Source organism: Eucalyptus grandis, chromosome 3 (assembly GCF_016545825.1).
Source record: "Eucalyptus grandis isolate ANBG69807.140 chromosome 3, ASM1654582v1, whole genome shotgun sequence".
Taxonomy (NCBI): domain Eukaryota; kingdom Viridiplantae; phylum Streptophyta; class Magnoliopsida; order Myrtales; family Myrtaceae; genus Eucalyptus; species Eucalyptus grandis.
The window spans coordinates 29,531,510-29,539,095 of NC_052614.1; the positions used below are offsets into that span (position 1 = coordinate 29,531,510).

At 37.4% G+C, this 7,586-nt stretch overlaps 1 long non-coding RNA gene across 1 annotated transcript; it reads left to right on the forward strand.

Moving 5' to 3' along the window:
* The first annotated feature begins 3,221 nt into the window (after positions 1 to 3,221).
* On the forward strand, positions 3,222 to 6,769 carry LOC104437137. The gene is made up of 2 exons (XR_005549091.1): positions 3,222 to 5,496; positions 6,313 to 6,769. It is a non-coding gene; the product is annotated as an uncharacterized LOC104437137 (long non-coding RNA).
* Positions 6,770 to 7,586: the final 817 nt, after the last annotated feature.

The window sequence follows — 7,586 nt, forward strand, 5'->3', positions numbered from 1 at the left end:
TGATTCACGGGGCCACACCCTCAAAACAAAGTACTCACGACAGTTGCAATTCGAGGTGAGTGAAGCAAGCCACAAGTCTCGTATTCTATACAAGATATAGATGGGAAAATTTAATATAGGGCGGTTAGAATCCTCGTTAGGGTGCGCCTTGCAGATTTGTAGCAATTTGTATAAAAACTATTTAAGGGGTGACTCTCACAACTCAACACTCATTTTTGTCCGGCCTTCCAACACTGCTTTGAGCTACTTTTAACTACCCACTTGATCTATTTGCTTTAAGTGATGACATGTAATCGAAAGTTTTTATGAGTCAAATGACAAAATCTGTCGTCATCCAACGTGAAATCGGCGGGCGGCACATTGGATCGCGCGGTCTATGCCTCCCCAAGTGCATTTCTTTGACAAATCAAATAATCTTTCACAAATGCTGTGGACTTTCTCTGAGCTGCTCATGGTGGCTACATTTTGGGAAGGCCAGGCTTGAGTCGTCTAGGCTCGCCCAATAAGAGTGTTAACAAAAGAAAATTTTCTAAAATATTCTAAACTAAATGATGTAGAAATGCAATGGAGGGGATTTAAAGGGCTAGTATAAATATAAGCCCCAAAGATAAGGATGTAAAATCACTCTGATTCATTCGTAGAAATGTTGATACATTGGGTTAATGAGTGTTTTCAAATTACTTGCTAAGTATATCTAATTTAAGATGTTTTGGTTTTTAAGACATTTTGAATAAATTTTTTTGGTCGAAAGTAATATTTCATTGATTTTTATTAAAAAAGAAAAGAAGAAGAGAGAAACAACTTAATTTAAAACTCATCTCGTGGGCAACTACGTTGGTTGAGAGTATTTCTTCATCGCCGAGATCGAGAGTTTGAAACCCGCAGTTGCTAACAATTTAAGTGGAGAGCTCTGGCGGTGGGATGCTGGGCTAGTCTTCCCGATATATAGGGGCCCGACCCTTCGGTGTCGTCCGGGCATGAGGTCCCATGGTGGAGTTCTCGATTACAAAAAAAAAAAAAAATAATTAATTATAAATTAAGACAAATTAGATAATTTCAAAGTAAAACAAGTTCTAGATAACAAGATGAATTAGGGTTACATGCTAAAAGAGCAAATCTATGACTTCTTTAAATCAAATTTGGTGCCCCATCACCAAGTCCATTTTCAATAATGAGCACATATCAGAACTCCATTTATAATTGTGGCTTTGTCTTATGGTAGTGCGCATCTAGGTTTGGCATCCTCAACATATTCGTCATTCATAGTAAAAAAGTTAACTAAGCACGGATTTGAACTGTGATAGCAAAATCTTTCACAAAGCTCCTTCAATCTTGTATGAAACTAAACTTGTACATTAACAAAATCCAAAGAAAGCGAAATCACAAAAATATACACATAAAATCCCCAAATCTAGACTAGGTAGAGATAGAAATCTTCCCAAAACGGGAGAGACAAGCCTCTAGAAATTAGATTTGAAAAGAAAAGCTCCCTAATTGGAAGGAAAGTAAGGAAAAGAAAATAGAGAACCGAATCATTTAAAATACAAAGGAGGGGAGGGAGAGATATAGTTCAAACCCTCTTTTTCTATGGAAGTTGAGGTTGTGTGGAGATGAGAGGAAGAAGAGAAGAGGATGTAGGTGGCTAGAGTTTCCCTACCTGAGACCATATTATGTTGACCATTTCAAATATTGATAAACTTTAATCGGTCAAAGATTATTTGAATTTCATCGTGTCTTTCTTAACATGTAGTACGAGAATAGTCGATGAATTGATAATTGTGAAATTATCTTTAACTAATTACTCTAGAAGCGTTTTAGAAATAACAAAATCCTTTATAGCAGAAAGGTTTTATTAACAAGTATTTTTGGGCTATTTATTAAATGTGTTTGATGCGGTTTCAAATTACTGAATTTTAAATGTCCATATTACGGGCATCATCACCAAACTGAAAGCTATATACTTCCTTATTTGGTTTAGCAAAATCCATATAAAAATATATGCTGAGTACTTTTATAAAAGTCACCTGCTAGCTCATCGCAGGCAAGGCCTGTCCCCCGGATTGACGCAGTCCCATCCTGAAACGCCCGATTGCCAAGACAGCCACACAACCGAGCATACATGCACGAGGAATTGACGACACCAGTCACATCGACGGCTAGAAATTAACCACCAGTGTCTGGTCTTCCCAAGAAATACATCCTGCGGAAAGGAGAGAGAAAAGAACAGGGAATTTGGTCAAATTTTCGAATGATCAAATTAAAAAAAAAAAAAAAAAAAAAAAAAAAAAAAAAAAAAAAAAAAAGTGTCTTTCTTCAAGCGATTTCTTGTAATTTATCTTGTCACAATCAAAATATATTTTTCAATATCTGATAAGTATTTATACACTGACGATTAAGAAATAAAATATGGCAAAGAAAATGACTTACTTTCACAAGTGTCCAAAACACTTATTAAGCTATTTCGATACGAAATATTTAAATAAATAAAAAAGAAAAAACTCGATACGAAATAGTCCAATTTTCAAGATATAAAATTTCTTTAATCTGTTATTTAAAGGGTCTTCAGAGAAAAACTTTTTTCCCCCTTTTTTTGGCAATTGGCAACAGAAGTGACCCTTTATTTTTGGTTGGTAAGTGACCATTCAAATCGCTCCGTTTCCTCGTTTAACCGGAAGGGGCAAAGACGAGAGCACGCTCTCTCCACAGTCCGAACATTTTCTCTTTACCTTTTTCGGTGGTTTTGCCATTTTGGGGCCATCGCCGTCGATCACTGTACGATTCATTCTGCGACATCTGGTACGTTATCCCCGAAACCTGTCGACACCTTGCATGTGTGTTTGTGTGCCTGTTGAGAGTGGGGTCTGGTTCTGTGGCTCCTGTTTTGGGTTTTCTTGATGGGGGCAAAACCCTAGTTGTCATTGACAGGCGATGATGGATCTCTCTGATGTTTAGAGACTCCTAAAGTAACTCTCCTCAAGTGGGTGTCTCCACCTCTCCACAGATCTGATTTCTCCTTTTCTTTTTCTTCTTCTGCTGAATTCTGTTTCATTGTCTCACTGTTTTCTTGCATCATCACTTTGTTAGGGTTGATATGGGGCATTCAAGAACTTGACAGAAGAGAGTGAGCACACAGAGGTAATTGTATAGAGGCTATACCTTTACTTTTGCGTGCTCATTTCTCTTTCCGTCAAGCTTCCGTTGCCCGAATTTTCGCGCCCCCCTCTCTCTCTCTCTCTCTCTCTGGGGCTGTGGCCGTAGCTGTGGCCGTGGTTGTGTATGCGGGTCTGGCGATGAGCCAAAAAAGAAAAAAGAAGGAAAAAAACTGATAAGACGCGACTGGTTCACATGGGTTCTGTGACCTGGGTTTGATTAAACTGTGAAAGCTTTTTCCTTTGTTTCCTTTTGGGTTTTTTAAGCTTGAAGATCAGCAACAGTTAGCGGCTTCAGAGAGCGTGACTTTCGATGGGGGGATTAATTCCCTGTACTGTGCGGATTTAACGGAAAAATTCATATTTTATGCCTGACCCTTCAGGTAATTAATAATCTCCATTTTTATTTATTTATTGCATTATTCTGGTCTTGGATTCAGAGAGGAATACCCTGTCCTTCGACTCTTTTGATTTTCTTGCATGCAATATGGAACAGGGAACGCATGACATAATTGCTATACATAATAATGCTTATTCTCATGTCTTATAATCAGCTCTGGTTCTTAGTCTCCAGCTAGATAAAGTGGCTTTTTACAGCGTTGTTCAGATTAATATGCAAGAGAACCTTCTTAGCTAGTTCATACTCCCTTTTCCATTCTCAATAGCAAATTGGATTTGGAGAAGGACAACAGTTCTAGAGCCATCAAACTGTGGGATGAGAGACTTTGTGCGAACAAGATATAGTCTGATGATCAAGCCACTACTGGAATATATCTTGGCGAGTATGTGGATTAAATTCATCGTTTATCTCTCATCTCCTCTTGGTTCTTGCAGATAATAAAAGCTCCTTCGGAATCCCGTTGAAAATAATTGGGTGAACGAATTTATGGCACCAAGAGAGCAACTGTTTACCGTCAGTTTGATTTTTTTCCTCATCTGTTTGCGCGGCTAATTTTGTTTGTGTTAATAATGAGAGGCAGTTTTTCATCTTTTTTGATGGATTATAGCTTGATAGGAACCTAGCCATAGGAGTCCCGTAAGGAAACTCAGTCTAGTCTTTTCGTTCTTTTAACTCATTTCTTTCCTACATTTGATGGTTCAAGGCTGATAAGGATGATGAAGGATTGAGCTCTCTCTCTCTCTCTCTCTCTCTCTCTCGTGCGCGTGCAAAATATGATAGCCTTGGGGTGGTGCCACATTGACTATCAAAGCATCAAGATTGAGCCCTCTACCATGAGCCAACGGTGAATGCCATTCACAAACAAGCTAGGGCCAACTGGGTGGTGAGGGCATTACTTCCACGACTTAGGAATCTTCTTCAATCTTGGCATGAGTAGTTATCCAAGGATGATTTGGAGTCAAGTCTCTTAGGTATTTAGATGGTGTTCAGCTTAAGTATGACTACTGTAGAAATGGTTCTTCTCAAGCTATGAAACTTAGTTTATGTGAAGTATTTGATAGAATATTCCATGTCTTTATTTAACAACTTAAACTTTTAGAATAGTTATTATTGATTCACGAAATCACATATGATATCAGAGCAGTTGGTTTTAAGTTCAAATTCTTTCATGCCCCTATTGCCTCCCTAATTATATATTTCAACTCTTACTACTAGGCAAAAAGATTAGATTAAATGTGAGGAGGAGTGATTGAAATATTTAAATATTAAATCATGTATTTATCTAAGAATTTATACTCTTAGAATAGTATGTAGTGGTCCTACAAAATCTCATAGTATTGAACTTCTTCAATGTGTCTTGGGGATCATATTTTTTTTTTTGGTCGTATTGGGGATCATAATTTGAGATATATATAATTTTCATGGATAAGAATAGAAGAATTCCAGAGAGAAAGATTATTTTTTATTTTTGATTGATTTAGCTTTGTTCCTCTAAATTCTTTGTTTGTTTGCTGCAAGAGTTTGTAGATTCCTGTCTACGATTTGGCACCCCCTAGTGTGTCCCTTATACTTGCTCTTTAACATACTCAGCTGAGATGTCTTGCAAACTAAAATAGTTGTTTCTTCCAAGAAACATGCTTGACATATTCTGTTTTTATCATAGAAGGAATCGAGAGTTCAATTTCCCCACTCTTATACTCATTTTTGTAATTTTCTTGCATATTACTTGTGTTTATTCTCTTATTCTCTTGAGAATGAAAATATGTCCTGGTTTTACAAGCAAGTCATGGCTTATACACAAGGTAGGGTTTCTTGAGAAGCAAGACAAAGAAATGAAAGATGATGGTATTGGCACAATAGAGGTATCTATGAGGTTGCTCTTCCATTGCCGGACATTATATCATGGTGGCAGCCAGGTTTTACTAGTGGGAGGTGAATGGGCTGTAGGTACTTTATGAGCAAACCTTCTGGTGAAAGTGTTCGATTGTGCTTAAATTTTCATGATTTATGTCACATTGAGTTTTTGGCTTTACTAAATTTGCATTCTCTGATATGGAAATCTATCAATAAACAGTTGCTTGTTCATTTTGTGATGGTGTGTTATATTCCATGATTTATGACATCATACATATATACGTAGTTCTACACTTGGATGATCACTTTGTATGTTAGAGATAGTTTTTATGTGTCACTTTTGCGGAAAAAAGGAGATGCTTTGTTGCTTATCCTATCTGCTGTTCCTACACATCACATGTTTCCTGTACATTTAGTGTTCCACTTGTAGCTTGTCTAGTCTTTTGTTCCTTTACATCACATGTTTCCTGTTCAGTTGGCAGCTCACTTCTGGTACTTATAGAGTGTTATCATGGTTGCATAATTTTCTGATGCATACATTGACCAAAGAGACTTTGATGGGAAATTTGTGGTTTACCTGCTTATTAGAGTTTGTCGATATCATTTGCCTATGGCCAACTACATTAATCAACATAAAATCAATCCTTCGAAGGCGTTTGTGCTTATTTCTTTTCATCTTGCACCAATCAATCACTTTTACAATGTGGATATATTTTTATGGAACTATTGATCTATCTTTCCTTCTCACCATTTGTTTTAATTGGGTCTTTTATCCTACTTTGCTAGTTTGTGGGGGGCCTTTCAAATTCTCATCTCAATGATCTAATCCATGATATGATTGTTGAACTGGTTTCTTAGTTTTCATTTGCTTGTGCAATTATTGAACTTTGGAGCTCTACCATTTGGCAGAATGCTCAATGATAACAAGTATGAATCCCAGAGAGCAGCTTCTTGAATCCTTAACCGATGGTGGTATTAATGCATCACATGTAAGTTGTTATGCATTATTCAGGTGAAGAAATGGTGCTTCTTTAATGCATTCAATTATTTTTTTCCATTGTTGTGTGCTTCTGTCTTTTTTTTTTTTCTGGTGTAATTGTTGGGAAGGTTTTGTTTTGATTATTATTTTTCTCCATCCTGCTAGTTCTGACTGAGTCATGGGATGCTTCTGTATTCCATCCTGCTAGTTCTGACTGAGTCATGCGATGCTTCTGTATTCCATCCTGCTAGTTCTGACTGAGAGTCATGAGAGTCATGGGATGCTTCAGTATTGCATAGGCTTTTATTGGAACGCTGTTGCTAATTACTCCATGAAATTGAACAGTATTGGTCTTATTCATGAAAACTTGTGTTCTTACTTTTGGTATTTCTGCTTAAGGCTCTCCTTTTCCTTTCTTTGCCTTAACATCTTATTTTGATTTTTTTTTTATTTACAGATGGGGACTTTTTTTCTTATTGCGTATCCCCTTCTATCTCTTATATTTAGTTCTATAGGTCTCAAATAAAAGTGGTGATTCCGCAAGAAATTTTAGTACTTAATCACACGAGTGCCTTTGGGCTCTAGTCTTATGTGTTACCTCTTCATTCCGAAAGTGAGTGAATTATGAAGAATGCGGGCGTTTTTGCTTCCATTTACTGGGTACATGGATGAGCGAGAGGAGGGAGGGGGGGGGGTGACGTCGGGTTCGATGGCTGGAGGCTGGGTGGCTCAAGGCGGTGTTGTGCATGTGATGGTGGTGGGTGGGGTTCCAGTAGTTTGGTAGCTTCGTCTCAGTACATATAACGAGGTGTAGGAGGAACATCTCGCATTACAAAATTTGCATGGATATTATGTTCTTTTATTGTTTCTTCTTTGCTAATGAAACTTCTTAGTAATTGGAAAGAATAGCATGTACACCAGAGGCATAGAACATTAATTACACAAGCCCTTGCATCCTTTAATATGTACGATCCTTTGGTAATATGTTTCGAGAGATTTGATCTCTAGCATTTCATTAGCTTATCTTAGATTTGATGTTCTATTACCATGTGTAACATTGCATAATAAAAATCTGGGGTGATGACGTCAAATCTATCTATCTGCATACATATTCTACGGAAATGCTAGGTTTACCAGCAGTTGGCATTACTCTCGTGGGTGCACCACCCAGCATGCCCAGGTGCGAATGTTATTCATTAAGTAC